We start from the raw sequence: 26,320 nt of genomic DNA, 5'->3' as shown, positions 1-26,320 counted from the left end.
TGCCGCAAATCCCTGTCGGGTTTTGTTTACCTTACGTTGGTACTCCCACCTGAGTTGTCAATTGTCAAACCCGCACAGGTAGAGAGCGGTGATCGGTGCGAGAAAACGGTGTTGATTATGGTGGTGATTAAAAACAAATCGTAACAATATGGAAGTGTTTATTTAATTTTTTCGCGAGAATGTCGACGAAAAGGCCGTGAGGCGGACGTTTCCACGGAAAATCAGGTGAGTTTGGCGGGGTTTTCGCGCGATGTTGTTTTGTTTCGAAAGTGGCGACTTGAGAGGTTAGAATGGGGCCAACGTCTTCGACTGGGGGCGGACCGAGGGGGCGAACGGGGCGAATGGGGTTAATTAGGGGCGATTTTGTTGATTCGTGTCACTCCGTGAATTGTGGGTTTGTGTTGGATGTTTATTTTTGCACGGAAGTTGGGACTGGCACGCGATTTGTTTATTGTTATGTTATTATATTATTAACGAAGATTGTGCGAAGAGGTCGGTGTTATTTATTGTGGAATTGTGTGGTTGTTTGTGTCGAACAAGAAAAAAAAAAGTAGTTGGGGAGGCTATGGAAATCAAGGCTTTTAAATGTTGCAGTGACTGTGTTTGATTGGTTGTTTAAAACTGGCTTAAGTATTGCTGTATAAACTGAAATCAAGCGTATTTAAATATTTGGGAGTTCCTGAATGTAACACAAGGTGTGTACATAGAGTGGTGATAAAGTTAAACATCGGAGTCATAAAATCTTTAACCGCGAAGATAAGAACAAAAATCAGACACAAGTCGGTGATGCAATCAGAAACGTTTTTTTGTTTTCTTTAGTAAGTTATATAACTGCCATTCGATTTTTTTTGGTGACAAATTCTACGATTTTTGACAATTTTAATTTCTACGATTTGAAAAATTTGATCTCAAAATTACTCTTCTAAGACACTGGGCCTTGATTGTGCTCGAGAGGTGAGGGAAGTTCTGTCTAAATCATTTTCGACCATTTTTTTTTTAATTGAATCTCGATTAAAGACTTTTTTCGCATCTACATATCTAAATATTTCGCTAATCTTGCCTTCATTGCATTGCGGTGGAGCACCATCCTGTTGAAGCTGTATGTTTTTTTACGTTTTGTTAAACTATTGTGGCTGTAGAAAAAAATTAATTATTATTTAATGTAATACTCATAACACAAGATTAAAAGTCAAACTGATTATTTATCCAGCATTTAGTATAAATACGTGATTCTTAATAAAAATAGTGAAATTTTACTGAATATTACCGGAACGAATCTTTCACTTTTTACTAACGATTTTTGGATTAAATCGTTCGTTGGACGGAATTTTTCGCAATTTACAAAAGATTTTCGGAATGAATCTTTCGTCTTTTACTAAATATTTTCGGGATCAATCTTTTGCCTTTTGTTAAAGAGTTTCCGATTGAATCTTTCTCGTTTTACCAAAGATTTTTGAAATGAATCATTCAATTTTACTAAACGTATTCGGAATAAATTTTTCGATTTTTACTAACTATTTGCGGAATGAATCTTTCGCCTTTATCTAAAGATTTTCTGAATCAATCTTTGGCCACTTATTAAATATTCTCGGAATCAATCTTTTACCTTTCATTAAAGATTTTTTGAGTGAATCTTTCTCGTTTTACTAAAGATTTTCTAATTGAATCATTCACTTTTTACTAAAAATTTTTGGAATGAATCTTTTGCCTTTTACTAAACATATTCGGAATAAATTTTTCGCCTTTTACGTACAGATTTTTGGAAATGAATCTTTCGCCTTGGACTAAAGATTTTCGGAATCAATCTTTCGCCTTTTACTAAATATTTCGGAATCAATCTTTTGCCCTTTATTAAAGACTTTCTGAGTGAATCTCTCTCGTTTTACTAAACATTTTCGAAATGAATCATTCACCTTTTACTAAAAATTTTTGGAATGAATCTTTTTCCTTTTACTAAATATATTCAGAATAAATTTTTCACTTTTTACTAACTATTTTCGGGACGAATCTTTCGCCTTTTACTAAAGATTTTCGGAATCAATCTTTCGCCTTTTATTAAATATTTTGGAATCAATCTTTTACCTTTTATTAAGGTTTTTTTGAGTGAATCTTTCTCGTTTTACTAAAGATTTTCTAATTGAATCATTCACTTTTTACTAAAAATGTTTGGAACGAATCTTTTGCCTTTTACTAAACATATTTGGAATAAATTTTTCGCCTTTTACGTACAGATTTTTGGAAATGAATCTTTCGCCTTGAAATAAAGATTTTCGGAATCAATCTTTCGCCTTTTCCTAAATATTTCGGAATCAATCTTTTGCCTCTTATTAAAGATTTTCTGAGTCAATCTCCCTCGTTTTACTAAATATTTTCGAAATGAATCATTCACCTTTTACTAAAAATGTTTGGAACGAATCTTTTGCCTTTTACTAAACATATTTGGAATAAATTTTTCGCCTTTTACGTACAGATTTTTGGAAATGAATCTTTCGCCTTGAAATAAAGATTTTCGGAATCAATCTTTCGCCTTTTCCTAAATATTTCGGAATCAATCTTTTGCCTCTTATTAAAGATTTTCTGAGTCAATCTCCCTCGTTTTACTAAATATTTTCGAAATGAATCATTCACCTTTTACTAAAAATTTTTGGAATGAATCTTTTGCCTTTTACTAAACGTATTCGGAATAAATTTTTCGCCTTTTACGTATAGATTTTTAGAAATTAATCTTTCGCCTTGGACTAAAGATTTTCGGAATCAATCTTTCGCCTTTTATTAAATATTTTCCAAATCAATCTTTTGCCTTTTATTAAGGATTTTTTGAGTGAATCTTTCTCGTTTTACTAAAGATTTTCTAATTGAATCATTCACTTTTTACTAAAAATTTTTGGAATGAATCTTTTGCCTTTTACTAAACATATTCGGAATAAATTTTTCGCCTTTTACGTACAGATTTTTGGAAATGAATCTTTCGCCTTGGACTAAAGATTTTCGGAATCAATCTTTCGCCTTTTACTAAATATTTCGGAATCAATCTTTTGCCCTTTATTAAAGACTTTCTGAGTGAATCTCTCTCGTTTTACTAAACATTTTCGAAATGAATCATTCACCTTTTACTAAAAATTTTTGGAATGAATCTTTTTCCTTTTACTAAATATATTCAGAATAAATTTTTCACTTTTTACTAACTATTTTCGGGACGAATCTTTCGCCTTTTACTAAAGATTTTCGGAATCAATCTTTCGCCTTTTATTAAATATTTTGGAATCAATCTTTTACCTTTTATTAAGGTTTTTTTGAGTGAATCTTTCTCGTTTTACTAAAGATTTTCTAATTGAATCATTCACTTTTTACTAAAAATGTTTGGAACGAATCTTTTGCCTTTTACTAAACATATTTGGAATAAATTTTTCGCCTTTTACGTACAGATTTTTGGAAATGAATCTTTCGCCTTGAAATAAAGATTTTCGGAATCAATCTTTCGCCTTTTCCTAAATATTTCGGAATCAATCTTTTGCCTCTTATTAAAGATTTTCTGAGTCAATCTCCCTCGTTTTACTAAATATTTTCGAAATGAATCATTCACCTTTTACTAAAAATGTTTGGAACGAATCTTTTGCCTTTTACTAAACATATTTGGAATAAATTTTTCGCCTTTTACGTACAGATTTTTGGAAATGAATCTTTCGCCTTGAAATAAAGATTTTCGGAATCAATCTTTCGCCTTTTCCTAAATATTTCGGAATCAATCTTTTGCCTCTTATTAAAGATTTTCTGAGTCAATCTCCCTCGTTTTACTAAATATTTTCGAAATGAATCATTCACCTTTTACTAAAAATTTTTGGAATGAATCTTTTGCCTTTTACTAAACGTATTCGGAATAAATTTTTCGCCTTTTACGTATAGATTTTTAGAAATTAATCTTTCGCCTTGGACTAAAGATTTTCGGAATCAATCTTTCGCCTTTTATTAAATATTTTCCAAATCAATCTTTTGCCTTTTATTAAGGATTTTTTGAGTGAATCTTTCTCGTTTTACTAAAGATTTTCTAATTGAATCATTCACTTTTTACTAAAAATTTTTGGAACGAATCTTTTGCCTTTTACTAAACATATTCGGAATAAATTTTTCGCCTTTTACGTACAGATTTTTGGAAATTAATCTTACCCCTTGGACTAAAGATTTTCGGAATCAATCTTTCGCTTTTTACTAAATATTTCAGAATCAATCTTTTGCCTTTTATTAAAGATTTTCTGAGTGAATCTCTCTCGTTTTACTAAAGATTTTCGAAATGAATCATTCACCTTTTACTAAAAATTTTTGGAATGCATCTTTTGCCTTTTACTAAACGTATTCGGAATAAATTTTTCGCCTTTTACGTACAGATTTTTGGAAATTAATCTTTCGCCTTGGACTAAAGATTTTCGGAATCAATCTTTCGCCTTTTATTAAATATTTTCCAAATCAATCTTTTACCTTTTATTAAAGATTTTTTGAGTGAATCTTTCTCGTTTTACTAAAGATTTGCAAAATGAATGATTCACTTTTTACTAAAAATTTTTGGAATGAATCTTTTGTCTTTTACTAAACGTATTCGGAATAAATTTTTCGCCTTTTACGTACAGATTTTTGGAAATTAATCTTTCGCCTTGGACTTAAGATTTTCGGAATCTATTTTTCACTTTTTATTAAATATTTTCGAAATCAATCTTTTACCTTTTATTAAGGATTTTTTGAGTGAATCTTTCTCGTTTTACTAAAGATTTTCTAATTGAATCATTCACTTTTTACTAAAAATTTTTGGAACGAATCTTTTGCCTTTTACTAAACGTATTCGGAATAAATTTTTCGCCTTTTACATACAGATTTTTGGAATTGCATCTTTCGCCTTGGACTAAAGATTTTTGGAATCAATCTTTCGCCTTTTACTAAATATTTCGGAATCAATCTTTTGCCTTTTATTAATGATTTTCTGAGTGAATCTCTCTCGTTTTAGTAAAGATTTTCGAAACGAATCATTCACCTTTTACTAAAAATTTTTGGAATGAATATTTTTCCTTTTACTAAATATATTCAGAATAAATTTTTCACCTTTTACTAACTATTTTCGGAATCAATCTTTCGCCTTTTATTAAATATTTTCGAAATCAATCTTTTACCTTTTATTTACGATTTTTTGAGTGAATCTTTCTCGTTTTACTAAAAATTTTCTAATTGAATCATTCACTTTTTACTAAAAATTTTTGGAATAAATTTTTCGCCTTTTACGTACAGATTTTTGGAAATGAATCTTTCGCCTTGGACTAAAGATTTTCGGAATCAATCTTTCGCCTTTTACTAAATATTTCGGAATTAATCTTTTGCCTTTTATTAAAGATTTTCTGAGTGAATCTTTCTTGTTTTACTACAGATTTTCGAAATGAATCATTCACCTTTTACAAAAAATTTTTGGAATGAATCTTTTTCCTTTTACTAAATATATTCAGAATAAATTTTTCACCTTTTACGAACTATTTTCGGGATGAATCTTTCGCCTTTTACTAAACATTCGGGTGGAATCTTTCATGTTCTACTAAAGACTTCTCGAATGGAATCTTTTGTGTTCTGCGAAAGACTTTTAAATGGAATCTTTTGACTTTGACTAAAAATTTTCTCTGAATCTTTCGGCTTTTACTAACGATATTCTAGATGAATCTTTTGCATTTACGTAAAGATTTTTGGAAATTAATCTTTGGTCATTTACTAGAAATTATCGGAATGAATCTGTCATCTTTTACAAGAGATTTTAGGAATTAATCTTTTGCATTTTACTAAAGATTTTCGAAATGAATCTTTTGCCTTTTACTAAAGATTTTCGGTGTGAATCGTTCGCCTTTTACTAACAACTTTTGGGATCAACATTTCGCCTTTACGTAAAAATGTTTAGGAATGAATCTTTTGCTTTTTACTAAAAATTTTCGGAGTGAATCTTTCTTCTTTTACTAAAGATTTTCGAAATGAATCTTTTGTATTCTACTAAAGATTTTCGGTATAAGTCTTTCATCTTTTACTAGAGATTTTAGGAATTAATCTTTTGCCTTTTACTAAGGATTTTCTGAGTGAATCTTCTTGTAGTAAATATTTTCGAAATGAATCTTTTGCCTTTTACTAAAAATTTTCGGTGTGAATCTTTCGCCTTCTACTAAAAATTTTCTGGATTAATCGTTCGCATTTGCGTAAAGATTTTTGGGAATGAATCTTTCGCTATTTGCTAGAGATTCCCGGAATGAATCTTTCATCTTTTACTAGAGATTTTAGGATTTAATCTTTTGCCTTTTACTAAGGATTTTCGGTGTGAATCGTTCGCCTTTTACTAACAATTTTCTGAGTGAATCTTTCTTCTTTTACTAAAGATTTTCGAAATGAATCTTTTGTATTTTACTAAAGATTTTCGGTATAAATCTTTCATCTTTTACTAGAGATTTTAGGAATTAATTTTTTGCCTTTTACTAAGGATTTTCTGAGTGAATCTTCTTTTACTAAATATTTTCGAAATGAATCTTTTGCCTTTTACTAAAAATTTTCGGTGTGAATCTTTCGCATTTTACTTAAAATTTTCTGGATTAATCGTTCGCATTTGCGTGAAGATTTTTGGGAATGAATCTTTCGCCATTTGCTAGAGATTCCCGAAATGAATCTTTCATCTTTTACTAGAGATTTTAGGATTTAATCTTTTGCCTTTTACTAAAGATTTTCGGTGTGAATCGTTCGCCTTTTACTAATAATATTTGGGATGAATATTTCGCTTTTACGTAAAAATTTTTAGGAACGAATCTTTTGCCTTTTACTAAAAATTTTCTGAGTGAATCTTTTTCTTTTACTAAAAATTTTCGAAATGAATTTTTTGTGTTCTACTAAAGATTTTCGGTATGAATCTTTGATCTTTTACTAGAGATTTTAGGAATTAATCTTTTGCCTTTTACTAAGGATTTTCTGAGTGAATCTTCTTTTACTAAATATTTTCGAAATTAATCTTTTGCCTTTTACTAAAAATTTTCGGTTTGAATCTTTCGCCATTTGCTAGAGATTCCCGGAATGAATCTTTCAACTTTTACTAGAGATTTTAGGATTTAATCTTTTGCCTTTTACTAAAGATTTTCGGTGTGAATCGTTCGCCTTTTATTAACAATTTTTGGGATGAATGTTTCGCCTTTACGTAAAAATTTTTAGGAACGAATCTTTTGCCTTTTACTAAAAATTTTCTGAGTGAATCTTTTTCTTTTACTAAAGTTTTTCGAAATGAATTTTTTGTGTTCTACTAAAGATTTTCGGTATGAATCTTTCATCTTTTACTAGAGATTTTAGGAATTAATCTTTCGCCTTTTGCTAGAGATTCCCGGAATGAATCTTTCATCTTTTACTAGAGATTTTAGGATTTAATCTTTTGCCTTTTACTAAAGATTTTCTGAGTGAATCATCTTTTACTAAAGACTTTAGAAATAAATCTTTCGCCTTTATTAAATATTTTCAAAATGAATCTTTTGCCTTTTACTAAAGATTTTCGTGTGAATCTTTTGCCTTTCACTAACAATTTTCGGGATAAATATTTCGTCTACGTAACAATTTTTGGGAACGAATCTTTCGCTATTTGCTAGAGATTCCCGGAATGAATCTTTCATTTTTTACTAGAGATTTTAGGATTTAATCTTTTACCTTTTACTAAAGATTTTCTGAGTGAATCATCTTTTACTAAAGACTTTCGAAATAAATCTTTCGCCTTTATTAAATATTTTCGAAATGAATCTTTTTGCGTTTTACTAAAGATTTTCGGTGTGAATCTTTTGCCTTTCACTAACAATTTTCGGGATAAATATTTCGTCTACGTAAACATTTTAGGGAATGAATCTTTTGCCTTTGCTAAAAATTTTCTGAATGAATCTTTCTTCTTTTACTAAAGATTTTCGAAATGAATCTTTCGCTTTTTACTAAAAATTTTGAAATGACTCTTTTACCATTTTACTAAAGATTTTCGGAATTAATCTTTTGTCTTCTATTAGACTTTCGGGTGGAATGTTTGGTCTTTTTTAAAGATTTTCTAAATGGATCTTTCGCGTTTTACTAAAAATTTTCTGGATTAATCGTTCGCATTTGCGTAAAGATTTTTGGGAATGAATCTTTCGCCATTTGCTAGAGATTCCCGGAATGAATCTTTCATCTTTTACTAGAGATTTTAGGATTTAATCTTTTGCCTTTTACTAAATATTTTCTGAGTGAATCATCTTTTACTAAAGACTTTCGATATAAATCTTTCGCCTTTATTAAACATTTTCGAAATGAATCTTTTGCCTTTTACTAAAGATTTTCGATGTGAATCGTTTGCCTTTCACTAACAATTTTCGGGATAAATATTTCGTCTACGTAAACATTTTAGAGAATGAATCTTTTGCCTTTACTAAAAATTTTCTGAGTGAATCTTTCTTCTTTTACTAAAGATTTTCGAAATGAATCTTTCGCTTTTTACTAAAAATTTTGAAATGACTCTTTTACCATTTTACTAAAGATTTTCGGAATTAATCTTCCGTCTTCTATTAAACACTTTCGGGTGGAGTGTTTGACCTTTTTTAAAGATTTTCAAAAGGGATCTTTCGACTTTTACTAAAAATGTATGGAATTAATCTTTATTCGCTTTTTATTAATGATTTTTGAAATAAATCTTTCACCTTTTACTAGAGACATTCGGATGGAATCTTTTATGTTTTACTAGAGACTTTTTGGATGGAATCTTTTGTATTCTGCTAAAGACTTTCGAGTGGAATCTTTTGATTTTGACTACAAATTTTCGGTGTGGATCTTTCGGCTTTTACTAACAATCGTCTGGATGAAACTTTCACATTTACAAAGATTTTTGGGAATTAATCTTTCGCCATTTACTAGAGATTGTCGGAATGAATCTTTCGTCTTTTACTAGAGATTTTAGGAATTAATCTTTTACATTTTACTAAAGATTTTCGGAATAAACCTTTTGCCTTGTACTAAAGATTTCCTGAGCGAATCTTTTTTTACTAAAGATTTGCGATGTGAATGTTTCGCCTTTTACTAACAATTTTCGGGATGAATATTTCGCATTTACGTAAAAAAAATCTTGAAATCAAGTGTGTTATTTTGTTTTAGAACTAATTGTGTTAGTATTAATATCCTTATATTATATTTTAGAAATTCCAAACTGTGGAATAAAATTTTGATTTTGATACTACTAAAACAATTGTTACGAAATTTAGCACAAATTTGTCTCACCAGATCCACCACAATTTTGATGACGTCGCCTCAAAAATTCCGGGAGGAATTGGACAGCTACTGAATGGAATTGTTACTAGAACACTAAATTTAATGTTGGCCCGAATTTTTGTATGCTATTAATTTTAAAGTCATTTCATATCTACATTCCTTTGCGGTGGAGCGCCATCTTGTTGAAACTATATTCATTTTTTTTTTTGTTAAATTACGATGGTTTGCAAAAAAATATATATCTAACAATTATTGTAAATACGTAATTATTAAAATGATGTTTGTATTCTTAATAAAATAAAGTAAAAGTGTAACTTCATGGTTGTTTATATTGTTTTACATGTTTTAAAAATATACTTCGTCTACGAAAAATAAGTTGAAAGCATTTTGACCTTAGTTTAATCAGAACACACAAGTAACCATGTGATACCTGTTACGTGGGCTGTTTGCAAGTACAGTTCCATTGCAAAAACAATCCACATGTTTTAAACACAATTTGAGAATTTTAAATTTGTGATGTTGCCACATCGTTGATTTCAAAATTTGTTCATATGGTTAATTTCCAAAATGCAACTTTTTGAAAATCCGTTAACCGAGAAGCAACGATCTATTTATTACCACAGCGGGTCCTAGCACGTGTGCCATCACCTGCACATCGCAAAAATTAAACACGTTTCAATTTGCATACAACTGACCTTGTTTCGGAAATTTATGGTTCCCGAAAGATCATTACAGTAATGGTTTTTAACCAATTAGATTAAATTCGTAAAACAATGGCGCCAAACCGTAGTAAATTAACCACCTCCACCATCCCATCTCAAAAAAAACGATTACATAAAATCGAACTACCGGAACAAAACACCTCCAAAGCCACTTTTTTCAGAACGCAGAACAATACAGACCGAACCTTGAACTTTCGAAAACACAACCAAAATTCGTATTTGCGTGCTCCACATTTTTCTTTTCTTCTCGATAAAACAACACACAAACAATCATCGCTAATTGCGCTTTTGTTCGGCATTTGCATATCGTATTTCGTTCCGAGTTGTGGGAACGAAAGTTGCGAAAGAGTTTCATGGTCGTGTCAAGGTTTATTCCAAGCAGTGACAATAGTCAAGGCAATTTTCGGCACTCGAGTGATGTAATCGTCTTCTGACTCTTAAGGAACATGGAGCCGTTAATTATTAGTGAGTGTTGTGTTCGGAGAAGTATTAAAATTAATGCCGTCAATAAATCAATTGAGTTTTAGTAAGTGGCGATTTTCGGGGAATCGATGAAGAGATGAGCGTTTAATAATGAAGTTATCGTTCGTTAAGGAATTATTTTTTGGTATTTAGGGTACTTTGTGTTGGTAAATGTGTTCGTTCGTCATTGGTTAACGAAGAAAATGCGGACGATTATTTTTTCCTTGTGATCACGTGCTGGTTCTAGTTTAGATAACGAATACACAAGCATGATTTTATCGATCTGGTTTTGAAGGTTTACCGACTCATTTCGCAAAACAAACAAGCGGTATTAAAAGAAAATGTTGTCTGAGGGATGTCCTCTATGGTAGAAAGGAAAAAAAATGAATCAAATCAAGAGTGGAATAGTAAGAAGTGGGGCAAAAACTGGCATTAATATTTTAAAAATTACTAGAGCGTTAAGGCGTCTAAAAAATGCATGCCGTAAAAGCATTTTCCAATCGATGGAGGAAAAAGCTTTTGTGGGTGGAACAATAATTGTATACACGATAAAAAATTATTCTGTATTAGATGCACTGGTTACTCTATTTAGAAACGTATATTTCTATTAAGAAGTGATTTCGAAAAATTTTAAAGAAAGCACATGAAAGTTGAAGAGCTGTTGTAATTTTTTTCTATGGATTCATATGTATGACACTCGTTCGAGAATATTTAATTGTTAAAATAAGATCGACTGTCTGCTTTTAATATTAGTGCTAGTGCTAGTGATATGTATTCAAAGCACCTACGAAAATAATTATGGTTTTGTTCTAATCAAACTTTCTCTATTTCATTTGGGTATCAATGTTGAAACAAAAATTTGCCAATATTATTTTCGGTATATTTCACCTGAAATTTGTAGCTAAATATCTTTGGACTTAATACTAATATCCACATGTTCAACTGTATGCGTACTCGCTATCGTAAAAATATAGATTCTGTAAAAAGAAAGTTTCCAGTTCGTGTTAACGATCGCAGAAAAAGATTTTCGAAAAACTCGATTTGGAAATGTAATTCTTCAAAATCTTGTTTGGATTTGGAATTTTTGAAAAGTTGCCAAAAATCCTTACAAAATTCTGGCAAATTTTGAAAAAATGAAATTTCAATTTACGAAAACCGTCAAACGATTCATAGATTTTAAAAAATTGTTCAAAAATCCTCAAAAATTCTAGAATATAGATCTCGATATTAATGATCGCCGATCAAAATTTTTGAAAAATTTTATTTGAAACTAAAATTGTCCTAAATATCTCGCAGTGTCGGAAAGCGGTCAAAAATTCATTGAAAAAGTAAAATTTTTGAAAAGTTACCCAAAAATTTGGTTTGAAAATAAAAGCTTTGAAAAGCTGTCTAAAAATTATACTTCTAGGAATTACATTTCGACGGCCTGATTTGAAAAACGTGAAAGTGTTACAATTTTTGTTTTTTTTTGGATCAAGATTTTTGTAAAAAAAAGTTGGAAAATGAAAAAATCATCCTGGGTATTGAAAATCTGAAAATTTTGAAAAGTTGAAAAAATCCTCGAAAAATTCGGAAATAGATCTAGACGAGCTGATTAAGATTTTCGAAAAATTTGAGTGGAACTTTTTAAATAGCTCGAAATCTCGAAAAAACGTCAAAACATTCATTGAAAAATGAATACTTTTGAAAATTTGACTAAAATTTCTCAAAAAATTCTGGAAAATAAATTTCGATAAGCTTATTCGAAAAACAACGTGTTAACGATAGCAGAAAACAATTTTCGAAAAACTCGATTGGGAAATGTAATTCTTCAAAATCTTGGAAAATAGTAAAAAAAATTGACTGAAAATTTGGATTTTGTTTGGATTTGGAATTTTTGAAAAGTTGCCAAAAATCCTTACAAAATTCTGGCAAATTTTGAAAAAATGAAATTCCAATTTACGAAAACGGTCAAAAGATTCATAGATTTTGAAAAATTGTTCAAAAATCCTCAAAAATTCTAGAATATAGATCTCGACGAGCTAATTCGAAAATCGTGACATATTAATGATTGCCGATCAAGATTTTTGAAAAATTTTATTTGAAACAAAAATTGTCCTAAATATCTCGCAGTGTCGGAAAACGGTCAAAAATTCATTGAAAAAGTAAGATTTTTGAAAAGTTGCCCAAAAATTTGGTTTGAAAATAAAAGCTTTGAAAAGCTGTCTAAAAATTATACTTCTAGGAATTACATTTCGACGGCCTGATTTGAAAAACGTAAAAGTGTTACAATTTTTGTTTTTTTTTGGATCAAGATTTTTGAAAAAAAAAAGTTGGAAAATGAAAAAAATCATCCTGGGTATTCAAAATCTGAAAATTTTGAAAAGTTGAAAAAATCCTCAAAAAATTCGGAAATAGATCTAGACGAGCTGATTAAGATTTTCGAAAGATTTGAGTGGAAATTTTTAAATAGCTGGAAATCTCGAAAAAAGGTCAAAACATTAATTGAAAAATTAATACTTTTGAAAATTTGCCTAAAATTTCTCAAAAGATTCTGGAAAATAAATTTCGAGAAGCTTATTCCAAAAACAATGTGTTAACGGTCACAGAATAAGATTTTCGAAAAATTCGATTTGGAAATGAAATTCTTCAAAATCTTGGAAAATAGCAAAAAAATTTACTGAAAAATTACGATTTTTGAAAAGTTGCCAAAAATCCTTAAACAATTCTGTGTTAATACTACCGGACCAAGAGGTTCGAAAAATTAGAGTTGAAATTATTTTTTTTTAATATGTTGCCATTTCGAGAAAAGGTCAAGAAATTCATTGGGGGGAGTATTGAAAAATTGAGAATTTTGAAGTCATCTAAAAATAAAAATATAACGTGCTAATTTGCGGATGAAGATTTTCGAAAAATTCGATTCGAAATTACGGTATTTTAAATATTTTGAAATCTCAAAAAACGCCCATAAAATTATTTGGAAAATTGATATTTTTGAAACGTAGCCTAGCAATCTTCAAAACATTCTGAGAATAGATTTTTAGGAGTTGATCTAAAAAACTTAAGAGTGTCAATGTTCCCGGACCAACAATTTCTAAAAATTCGGTTTGAAAAAAAAATTGTCTTAAATATCTCGACATTTAGGAAAAGGGTAAAATAATTCATTGAAAATTTTATATTTTTGAAAAGTTGGCAAAAAAATCTCAAAAAATTCTGGAAAATACCGAGCTGATACGAAAAGCGTAAAGTGTTAATACTCCCGGGCCAAGAATTCCGAAAAATTAAGTTAATAATTGTTTTCTTTTTACATATATCTTGATATTTCGAAAAACTGTAAAGAAATTTTGAAAAAGTGAAATGCGAAATTACGAAAACCATTGGAAACTATCAACAAGTTATGTTTTTCGGGTCAAACAAGTCGAAATGTCTTTCCTAGAATACTATGAGGATGTTTTGACCGTTTTTGCGCTTTTGAGATACATATTAAAAAAAATCCACTTTCAAATAGAATTGAATTGAACACGCTGATTGAAATGTATTTCCCAGAATTTTTGAGAATTTTTAGGCAATTTTTCAAAATCTCAAATTTTCAATTTTCAACCGCTCGTGAAGTTTTTGGCCCTTTTTCAAGCTTCGAAATACCTAAAAAATTTCATTTTCAAACCGAATTTTGCGAAATCTTGCCCCGGAACTATCAGCACATTGTTTTTCGAATCATCTCGTCAAAATGTATTTCCAAGAATTTTTTAAAGATTTTTGACCGTATTTTGAGCTTTCGAAGTATTTAAAAAATTCATTTTCAAATTGAATTTTCGAAAATTTTGCTCCAGAACTATCAACACGTTGTTTTTCGAATCGGCCCGTCGAAATGTATTTCCCAGAATTTTTTGGCAACTTTTCAGAAATCTCAGATTTTTTTTGCTGCTTTTCGAGATTTTGATATGTTTAAAGAATTTTATTTTCAAACCGAATTTTTCGAAAATCTTGGTTCGGAACCGCCAACTCCTTAGGTGTTCGAATCAGCTCGTCAAAGTGTATTTTCTGGAATTTTTTGACCATTTTTTGAGCTCGCATATTTAGAAAATTTTATTTTCGAACCGAATTTTCCAAATATCTTGGTCCGAAACCATCAACCGTTATGTGTTCGAATCAGCTCGTCGAAATGTATTTCTCAGAATTTTTTGAGAATTCTTAAGCAACTTTTCAAAATAATTTCAAACATTCAATGCTCTCCGGTATGATTTTTTTGACCGTTTGTCAAGTTTCGAGATATCTAGAAAATTTCATTTTCAAACCGAATTTTTCGAAAAACTTAGTCCGAAACTATCAACACGTTATGTTTTTCGGGTCAAACAAGTCGAAATGTATTTCCTAGAATACTATGAGGATATTTTGACCGTTTTTGAGCTTTTGAGGTACATATTAAAAAAAATCCACTTTCAAATTCAATTTCTCGAAAATTTTGGTCCGGGCCATCAACACGCTGTTTTTCGAATCAGCTGATTGAAATGTATTTCCCAAAATTTTTGAGGATTTTTAGGCAATTTTTCAAAATCTCGAATTTTCAATTTGATACCTAAAAAATTTCATTTTCAAACCGAATTTTGCAAAATCTTGGCCCGGAACTATCAGCACGTTGTTTTTCGAATCATCTCGTCAAAATGTATTTCCAAGAATTTTTTAAAGATTTTTGACCGTGTTTTGAGTTTTCGAAGTATTTAAAAAAATTCATTTTCAAATTGAATTTTCGAAAATCTTGCTCCAGAACTATCAACACGTTGTTTTTCGAATCGGCCCGTCGAAATGTATTTCCCAGAATTTTTTGGCAACTTTTCAGAAATCTCAGATTTTTTTTGCTGTTTTTCGAGATTTTGATATGTTTAAAGAATTTTATTTTCAAACCGAATTTTTCGAAAATCTTGGTTCGGAACCGCCAACTCCTTATGTGTTCGAATCAGCTCGTCAAAGTGTATTTTCTGGAATTTTTTGACCATTTTTTGAGCTTGTATATTTAAAGAATTGTATTTTCAAACCGAATTTTCCAAAAATCTTGGTCCGAAACCATCAACCGTTATGTGTTCGAATCAGCTCGTCGAAATGTATTTCTCAGAATTTTTTGAGAATCCTTAAGCAACTTTTCGAAAAAATCTCAAACATTCAATGCTCTCCGGTATGATTTTTTTGACCGTTTGTCAAGTTTAGAGATATCTAGAAAATTTCATTTTCAAACCGAATTTTTCGAAAATCTTAGTCCGAAACAATCAAAACGTTATATTTTTCGTCAAACAAGTCGAAATGTATTTCCTAGAATACTATGAGGATATTTTGACCGTTTTTGAGCTTTTGAGATACATATTAAAAAAAATCCACTTTCAAATTCAATTTCTCGAAAATTTTGGTCCGGGCCATCAACACGCTGTTTATCGAAGCAGCTGATTGAAATGTATTTCCCAGAATTTTTTGAGATTTTTCAAGCAACTTTTCGAAAATCTCAAATAGTCGTTACTCTATAGTGTTGACCGTTTTTCAAATTTCGAGATATCAAACCCTATTTTGCGAAAATTTTAGTCCGAAACTATCAACACGTTATGTGTTCAAATCAGTCCTTCGAAATATATTTCCTAGAATTTTTTGAACGTTTTTTGGCTTTTGAAATATGCATTTAAAAAATTTCATTTTCAAACGAAATTTTTCAAAAATTTTGGTCCAAAACAGTCATGTTCCGATCAGCTCGTTAATGTATTTCTAAGAATTTTTTGAAAAACGTTTTTAGTCAACTTTTCAAAAATCTAAATTTTTCAATACTCACCCTCTACGATTTTTTTAACATTTTTCGAGCACCCGTCGAAAAAACCTAAAGACATTTTCTTGTGAATTTCGACTTGTGAAAATTATTTTCGGTTTCATTTCTTCGAAAATTGCAGCAATATTTCCAGAATCGATGATTTGAAAAATGATAATAAATTTTTGAGATATTCCAAAAAATATTTTCACCAAATTTTTTCGAAAATGCTAACTTTTTTTTTGATTTGTAGTCAGTTTTTCAAAAATCAAAATTTTTCGAACCCCGCATCATTTTTTTTTTGTTTTTCGAGCACTCTTCGAAAAAAATGACAAATTTATTTTCTAGTAAATTTCAACTTATAGAAGTTATTTTTGGCTTCATTTCTTCGAAAATTCCAACAATATTTCCAGAATTGATAAAATGAAAAATGACAATTCTCTAGATATTAAAAAAAATCATTTTTAAGTCGAATTTTTTGAAAATGTTTAGTCAACTATTTGAAAACCTCAATTTCGCTTTGTCTTAAGTCTCGAAAATGGCCGAAAATTAGTCAAAATTATCATATTGAAAAAGTTATCAAAAATTTTCGAAATTCTTAAAAAAATCATTTTCATCTTCCACAATGATTTTTAAAAAGAAAAAGTAAAAACTTTAAAAAAACCCATACAGGCCTTTGACACCTTAAATGTTTAATAAATAATAAGGATCATCAAATAATCGAAATTGTTGTTATTCCGTTTTTTATGTTCTTTTTTTGGTTTGTAAATATTTTTAACGAGGTTAAATCATATTAGGGAACAACTTATTTGTGAACAAAATTTTCAAATAAAATTTACGAACTGTTAAATCTTGAATATTTTTCGTGGCCAACAACACCACCTTAAAAAACCGTCTACATTTCTTCCACATTTTGTATATATTGATTTTCAGCAAAGCCGAAAATCTAATGAAACGTCGAAGCTCCTCAGCCCCAATTTCGTGTGTTTTAATATTCCGTCCCGAAGTGAGTGCAGTTGACGCCACTAATATGCCCCTAATTACAATAATCACCCATAACAAACACCATCATTACCAAATCCAAATCTCCGCCGCGTATAATTATCCGTTTTGTATACGTTTAATCAGGTTAAAAGCCTGCCGTAATCACACGACGTGTGATTGCTCCGCCACATCTCGTCAATATCGTTGATTCGAATTTTTCCAGCGTGTACATAATCGATCCGCATTTGCATATCGCCACATCTACAACCCCCCGACACGAAAAGAACAAACATTGGCAATTTCAAACGAATAATCATCCATCCGGAACGCACCCCCACGACGACAAATTAGATTTTCATTAGTCTGTCCCAATTCATTTTCGCACCTAAATACGAACCAGGTCACTGCTTCCACCCTCTCGCTGCTCCATTTCGCTTTTAATGTCATGGCATTTCGTAATTTCTGAGCTTTGCCAGTTATGTCGGGTGGCAAATGGCCAAGTATGCGAAAGGGTGGTGGTAACGTACGTACATGGCTTTGTCTGGTCCGGGAAGCCGGAAGATATTATTCGGGGGGTGATTTATGGGGCGAGGGCATGCGATGGATTCCGCGGTTGTGTTATTTTCAAATCGAATTTTTCGAAAATCTTAGTCCCGGGCCATTGACACTCCTAGTGTTTTGAATCAGCTCGTCGAAATTTATTTTCAAGAATTTTTTGAAAAATTTTAGGCAAATTTTCAAAAGTATTCATTTTCCAATGAATGTTTTGACCGTTTTTCGAGATTTCGAGCTTTAAAAAGTTCCACTCAAATTTTTCGAAAATCTTAATCAGCTCGTCTAGATCTATTTCCGAATTTTTTGAGGATTTTTCAACTTTTCAAAATTTTCAGATTTTCAATACCCCGGATGTTTTTATCGATTTTCCAACTTTTTTTTTTTTTTTCAAAAATCTTGATCCAAAAAAACAAAAATATAGTATATATATATAGTATAATTTTTAGACAGCTTTTCAAAGCTTTTATTTTCAAACCAAATTTTTGGGCAACTTTTCAAAAATCTTACTTTTTCAATGATTTTTTGACCGTTTTCCGACACTGCGAGATATTTAGGGCAATTTTAGTTCAAATAAAATTTTTCAAAAATCTTGATCGGCGATCATTAATATTCCACGATTTTCGAATTAGCTCGTCGAGATCTATATTCTAGAATTTTTGAGCATTTTTGAACAATATTTCAAAATCTATTAATCTTTTGACCGTTTTCGTAAATTGAAATTTCATTTTTTCAAAATTTGCCAGAATTTTGTTAGGATTTTTGGCAACTTTTCAAAAATCCCAAATCCAAACAAAATCCAAATTTTCTGTCAATTTTTTTACTATTTTCCAAGATTTTGAAGAATTACATCTCCAAATCAAGTTTTTCGAAAATTTTTTTCTGCGATCGTTAACACGTTGTTTGTCGAATAAGCTTGACGAAATTTATTTTCCATAATTTTTTGAGAAATTTTAGTCAAATTTTAAAAAGTATTCATTTTTCAATTAATGTTTCGACCTTTTTTCGAGATTTCGAGCTATTTAAAAAGTTCCACTCAAATTTTTCGAAAATCTTAATCAGCTCGTCTAGATCTCTTTCCGAATTTTTTGAGGATTTTTCAACTTTTCAAAATTTTCAGATTTTCAATACCCCGGATGATTTTTTCCATTTTTCACCTTTTTTTTTCGAAAATCTTGATCCAAAAAAAGCAAAAATTGTAACACTTACGTTTTTCAAATCAGGTCGCCGAAATGTAATTCCTAGAAGTATAATTGTTAGACAGCTTTTCAAAGTTTTTATTTTCAAACCAAATTTTTGGGCAACTTTTCAAAAATCTTACTTTTTCAATGAATTTTTGACCGTTTTCCAACACTGCGAGATATTGAGGACAATTTTAGTTTCAAATAAAATTTTTCAAAAATCTTGATCGGCGATCATTAATATGTCACGATTTTCGAATTAGCTCGTCGAGATCTATATGGAAGACTTTTTGAGGATTTTTGAACAATTTTTCAAAATCTATGAATCTTTTGACCGTTTTCGTAAATTGGAATTTCATTTTTTCAAAATTCGCCAGAATTTTTTAAGGATTTTTGGCAACTTTTCAAAAATTCCAAATCCCAACAAAATCCAAATTTTCAGTAAATTTTTTTACTATTTTCCAAGATTTTGAAGAATTACATTTCCAAATCGAGTTTTTCGAAAATCTTTTTCTTCGATCGTTAACACGTTGTTTTTCGAATAAGATTGTCGAAATTTATTTTCCAGAGTTTTTTGAGAAATTTTAGTCAAATTTTCAAAAGTATTCATTTTTCAATGAATGTTTTGACCTTTTTTCGAGATTTCGAGCTATTTAAACAGTTTCACTCAAAAATTTTTCGAAAATCCTAATCAGTTCGTCTAGATCTATTTCCGAATTTTTTAAGGATTTTTCAACTTTTCAAAATTTTCAGATTTTCAATACCCCGGATGATTTTTTTCCATTTTCCAACTTTTTTTTTTTCAAAAATCTTGATCCAAAAAAAACAAAAATTGTAACACTTTTACGTTTTTCAAATCAGGTCGTCGAAATGTAATTCCTAGAAGTATAATTTTTAAACAGCTTTTCAAAGCTTTTATTTTCAAACCAAATTTTTGGGCAACTTTTCAAAAATCTTACTTTTTCAGTGAATTTTTGACCGTTTTCCGACACTGCGAGATATTTGGGACAATTTTAGTTTCAAATAAAATTTTTCAAAAATCTTGATCGGCGATCATTAATATGTCACGATTTTCGAATTAGCTCGTCGAGATCTATATTCTAGAATTTTTGAGGACTTTTGAACAATTTTTCAAAATTTATGAATCTTTTGACCGTTTTCGTAAATGGAAATTTCATTTTTTCAAAATTTGACAGAATTTTGTAAGGATTTTTGGCAACTTTTCAAAAATTCCAAATCCAAACAAAATCCAAATTTTCAGTCATTTTTTTTACTATTTTCCAAGATTTTGAAGAATTACATATCCAAATCGCGTTTTTCGAAAATGTTTTTCTGCGATCGTTAACACGTTGTTTTTCGAATAAGCTTATCGAAATTTATTTTACAGAATTTTTTGAGAAATGTTAGGCAAATTTTCAAAAGTATTCATTTTTCAATGAATGTTTTGACCTTTTTTCGAGATTTCGAGCTGTTTAAAAAGTTCCACTCAAATTTTTCGAAAATCTTAATCAGCTCGTCTGGATCAATTTCCGAATTTTTTGAGGATTTTTCAACTTTTCAAAATTTTAAGATTTTCAATACTCCGGATGATTTTTTCCATTTCCCAACTTTTTTTTTTCAAAAATCTTGAGCCAAAAGAAACAAAAATTGTAACACTTTTACGTTTTTCCAATCAAGTCGTCGAAATGTAGTTCCTAGAAGTATAATTTTTAGACAGCTTTTCAAAGCTTTTATTTTCAAACCAAATTTTTGGGCAACTTTTCAAAAATCTTACTTTGTCAATGAATTTTTGACGGTTTTCCGACACTGCGAGATATTTAGGACAATTTTAGTTTCAAATAAAATTTTTCAAAAATCTTGATCGTCGATCATTAATATGTCACGATTTTCGAATTAGCTCGTCGAGATCTATATGGAAGAATTTTTGAGGATTTTTGAACAATTTTTCAAAATCTATGAATCTTTTGACCGTTTTCGTAAATTGGAATTTCATTTTTTCAAAATTCGCCAGAATTTTGCAAGGATTATTGGCAACTTTTCAAAAATTCCAAATCCAAACAAAATACAAATTTTCAGTCAATTTTTTTACTATTTTCCAAGATTTTGAAGAATTACATTTCCAAATCGAGTTTTTCGAAAATCTTTTTCTGCGATCGTTAACACGTTCTTTTTCGAATAAGCTCGACGAAATTTATTTTCCAAAATTTTTTGAGAAATTTTAGGCAAATTTTCAAATTATTCTTTTTTCGAGATTTCGAGTTGTTAAAAAGTTCCACTCAAATTTTTCGAAAATCTTAATCAGCTCGTCTAGATCTATTTCCGAATTTTTTGAGGATTTTTCAACTTTTCAAAATTTTCAGATTTTCAATACCCCGGATGATTTTTTCCATTTTCCAACTTTTTTTTTTCAAAAATCTTGATCCAAAAAAAATCAAAAATTGTAACACTTTTACGTTTTTCAAATCAGGTCGTCGAAATTAATTCCTAGAAGTATAATTTTTAGACAGCTTTTCAAAGCTTTTATTTTCAAACCAAATTTTTGGGAAACTTTTCAAAAATCTTACTTTTTCAATGAATTTTTGGTCGTTTTCCGACACTGCGAAATATTTAGGACAATTGTAGTTTCGAATAAAATTTTTCAAAAATCTTGATCGGCTATCACTAATATGTCACGATTTTCGAATTAGCTCGTCGAGATCTATATTCTAGAATTTTTGAGGATTTTTGAACAATTTTTCAAAATTCGCCAGAATTTTGTAGGGATTTTTGGCAACTTTTCAAAAATTCCAAATCCAAACAAAATCCAAATTTTCAGTCAATTTTTTTACTATTTTCCAACATTTTGAAGAATTACATTTCCAAATTGAGTTTTTCGAAAATCTTTTTCTGCGATCGTTAACACGTTGTTTTTCGAATAAGCTCGACAAAATTTATTTTCAAGAATTTTTTGAGAAATTTTAGCCAAATTTTCAAAAGTATTCATTTTTCAATGAAGTGTTTCACCTTTTTTTTTTAATTTTGTAGCTTATTTAGTGCTATTTCATTGTAAATAGATTAGTAAAATTGTCCAGAATCGTCTGGTTATAATTCACACCCGAATTCGACGTGAATCCGAAAGGAAAAAGTAACTGTTTGGTGATTATGCAAACAAGATTGGTTTCCGGAGTTTCGAAGGACGAGATGAGGCGATGAGGATAAATTGTCAAGATCAGATTATGTCTGAAGATGCTTCGTAAATTGGATGCTGCTGCGTCTTATTAACTTGTTGGATTTGTAATCTCGAGAATGTGAAAAATGGTTTTGTTTTTGTTTTATTTGAAGGGATTTATTGAAACGTAGGAGATTTATACGACGTAGATACGCGAGAAATGCGAAGTGTAGGAGTAGTTGATACCGAATATCTGGAAAGAAGGCGCGTGATGAAGGTAAATTGCATTAGCGACATTTTCAAAACTTGTTTGAGAAATATTTGCTTCGTTTTAAAAATTCATCTAATTTTCTTTAGTATGTGCGCGATTATTTTTAGTGTTGCTTTTATTGAATATTTAGATGTGTTCTCATTAGCGTAAATTTACTTAAATGCTATTGTGAGATTCATTATTTCGCTATGATTCACGTAATACAATAAAAATTAGTGCGTCAAGGATCATAGTTGTAAATTATGCACTGGAGTCAAGTAAAGTAAAAGTATCCACAGTGAACTAGTTTCGCTGTACTACCATATAAGTTTTAAATACGTAATAGATAAAGGGCGAACTCGAGAAGAGTACAAACCAGGATGTTATAATCCTCAGTATTTACCTTAAAACGTTTACGACACCACAAATTTCCTCTGAAATCATTATGAATAATGTTAACCAGAACTGTTATTTTTGCCTTAGTATATGTCGAGAGTAAAAATATTTGTATGCAGAAAAATAAAAGCGGCAATAAAATTATTTTATTAGAATTATACAAAGTCTCGTGTTTTGTGTAGCTTTTGAAGAAAAATATTCCTTGCTGCATTCATTACGTTTTGAAGCTTATTTTTATAAAAAAAAACTGTGTCATTTCGATAGAATTTTATGAAACCTGTCTTGTATTTTTGTGAGATTGTTGTACTTACAATTTAAAAAATGAAGACATTACAAAATTCAACACAAAAAAGCATTTTTTTTAAATTTACATAATTTTACAAGCCATATGCATATGTTATCGCGATTTTACATTGCCCTTTAACCTCGAAGTCTACAGTTAACTATATGTTATTTTTTCTCCCGCTTGAAATTTTTACAGGAGTTAAGTTCATTCTGTCACGCGAAATTTGAAGTGGTCATTATGACGTCAAACACAAAAGTTCAATACAGACCACACGTACCTAACTCAAGTCAAGATTTCATGTGCAGATATGACGCCATCTAACGAACCCGTTGCATGTCACTTGCTGCAAAAACGTAACGTCATCGTGGCTCAATACAAATTAAATTTTGTGTAAATTCGGTTGCTACAGGCGACGCGAATGACTCCGACGGGTGGTTCTTTAACATAGTCGACGATTATTTTTAATCGTTGCGCTTTAATAATTAAGAATGCAGAACGAGGTGAAGATCATACAAAAATAAACATAACTGGAACGACAATGTCGGGCTAACTTCCACGACAATAATTACGGTCGTCGGGGTATTCTATACTAATAATCCATATTGCATGTATTATTCAAAAGAAAATTTTTCCAATCAAGGTCGCACATTTTCTCCGCAGAAATTAATATTTCAGACCGCGTCTCCCAAGTACACAAAACATGTAATCGTCCACACACCTATCATTAATTCATCGGGGTGTTCGTCGCCTCCAAGTCAAATTAAAACTTGCTTCGTCAGAAAATAGGTCGCAGTCACTAATGAAAGGTATCGGAAATCACTTAAATTCATTATCTCATAAATAAACGAAGCGAAGAAAAAGTCTTAAATGACCGGCTATTTAGCATGTTTGATACGGAATTTTCTGAAAATTTTTATTTGTCAATGACCGATTTATGGCTGGTCGATGGGTCACGCTATTGTCTTGGACGTGTTACGATTTCATTAAAAGACGGCCTGTAATGGGAGGGGTGGATTAGCCGACGATAAGATATCGAACAATGGAGGAGGATTTAATGGAAATGGACGGGAGGGTAATTACCGGCGAAATATTTTCTTGGGGTGTCGATTTACACGTAAATTGACAGCCCCGCCTTGGGCTTCTTTAAAAAACTTGAGGTGGAGTTTTCGTGGAGAGACATTCAATTTTAATGGTGTTCAACACGCATTTTCGGAGCGAGAAGGGGGCGGGATTTGAGCTTTCGTAGTCGGTTTAAATAGACGCATTAATTTATTATTACAAAAAAAAACAGTGTTTGTATATATTTTATTTGACACTTTGAAGCAATTTTTTACTTTCCCTTTTTTACCTGAAGACGTTTCATAGTTTCTAGAATATTTTTATTAGACAGAGAATCTTCGAAACTATTTTAATATTGCGAATTTTCAAATCGAGCGGAAGAAAATTAAAGATGTTTTGAAATTATTTTTAGAAAGTTTAGCAGTTACGTTAATGCGGTGTAGAAATATGGAAATTAAACATCAAATTTAACAAATAAAAGTCAAAAAATTTAATTTCAATAAATACAGAACGACAAAAATTGTACGAGAATTTGTCCAAGAGTTAAGACATCAAATTTTCAAACTGAATAACTTAAAAAAAACTCCCAAACTCCCAAGCATAATTTTTGTATTTTGTTCGTCTTTTACCCTTAAAAGCGATTTTTTACTTTCCGATCTTAAGCTAAACAGCGTTATTTTAACCTTATCAGCGTTCACAACTTGTAGAATACGAAAATGTGGGCGTTCCATATTTGCCTCTCCGTTGTCGTTTTTTAATAGATAAATAATCGCCGAAATAATTATCGTCTAGATGATAGAACGTTGAACTAAAGTTCTAAAGCCATCTCCTCCAAAAAGTCGATGACGTCATCTCAGAAAATTATTAAGTATGTGTTTTGAACTGTCGTCTTACTTGTACTTGAGCGACATACAATTAGTTCCTGCAGTTGTTTACACAGGATATCTTAAAAAGTGAACGTGTATACAGTGATATTCAATGTCTTCAATTTTCTCTTTATTACGTTGAAAAAATTTCAGGTAAATATTTTGAAAATGCGTCCCTGGATTTCTGATATTTAAGTAATGTTGTTTAAGTTTAATTTAATAATTAACGGGTATCCAGATTTTTCAGTTCATGTTTTGGAAAACTTGCGTCGTATTTTCCTGAAATCATGTTTGTATCAAAACTATTACATTATTTTATGTATTAGAATTTTTAAAATTCTCCGTGACATGGTAGTTTGGTATTTGTTGTGCTTCAAAAGCTAGGAAGGTTATGTGTATTTTATTTCGATTGTTGCTTCTGGAGTGTAAACTAGGAAAGTGTTACAACAGCGTCCATTTGGTGAATGGGCAACTTCATATTTTTTGACGTTTCATAGTTTCTAGAATACGAAAAGTAGGTTTGCCTTTTTCTCCGTCTATTATGTATCATCTGCTGGTGATGTTTTTGGACAGTTAATCTCCAAAACTACTTTAGTATTGCGAATTTTCAAATCGAACAGAAGAAAATTAAAGTTGTTTCGAAATTATTTTCAGAAAGTCATTCTTGAGGTTTTTCCAAAAAAAAAAATAGCAGATGTGTTAAAGCAGTGTAGAAATATTGAAATTAAACATCAAATTTAACAAATAAAAGTCAAAATTTAATTTCAATAAATACAGAACGACAAAAATTGTACGAGAAGTTGTGCAAGAGTTAAGACATCTTCATATTTTCAAAATGCATAAATTAAAATACCTCCCAAGCATAATTTTTGTATTTTGTTCGTCTTTTACACTGAAAAGCGATTTTTTACTTTTCAGTCTTAAGCTAAAAAGCGTTATTTTAATTTTATCAGCGTTCACAACTTGTAGAATACGAAAACCTGGACGTTCCATATCTCTTCGTGGTCGTTTATTAATAGATAAATAATCTTCGAAATAATTATCGTCTAGATGATAGAACGTTGAACTAAAGTTCTAAAGCCATCTCCTCCAAAAAGTCGATGACGTCATCTCAGAAAATTATTAAATGTGTGTTTTGAATTATCGTCTTATTTGTACTCGGGCGACATACAATTAGATCCTGCAGTTGTTTACACAGAATATCTTAAAAAGTGAACGTGTATACAGTGATATTCAATGTCTTCAATTTTCTCTTTATCACGTTGAAAAAATTTCAAGTAAATATTTTTAAAATGCGTACCTGGATTTCTCGATTTAAGTAATGTTCTTTATGTTTAATATAATAATTAACCGGTATCCAGTTTTTTGAGTTCATGTTTTAGAAAATTTCGT

The 26,320-nt window shown here is 30.2% G+C and overlaps 1 protein-coding gene across 1 annotated transcript in view; it reads left to right on the top strand.

Annotated features, from left to right (window-relative positions):
* Positions 1-54: 54 nt before the first annotated feature.
* Positions 55-26,320, top strand: part of LOC135125173 (probable phospholipid-transporting ATPase IM) — a 90,008-nt gene continuing 63,742 nt past the window's right edge. Inside the window, exon 1 of the mRNA XM_064050554.1 lies at positions 55-225. The gene's annotated coding sequence lies outside the window, so the exon portion shown is untranslated. The remainder of the gene's footprint in view (positions 226-26,320) is intronic.

Source organism: Zophobas morio, unplaced genomic scaffold (genome assembly GCF_036711695.1).
Source record: "Zophobas morio isolate AGI-343-1 ecotype UQ-CSIRO unplaced genomic scaffold, CSIRO_AGI_Zmor_V1 ptg000008l, whole genome shotgun sequence".
NCBI lineage: Eukaryota > Metazoa > Arthropoda > Insecta > Coleoptera > Tenebrionidae > Zophobas > Zophobas morio.
The sequence above is the reverse complement of the archived record's forward strand: the minus strand, read 5'-3'. Positions and strand labels throughout refer to the sequence as shown.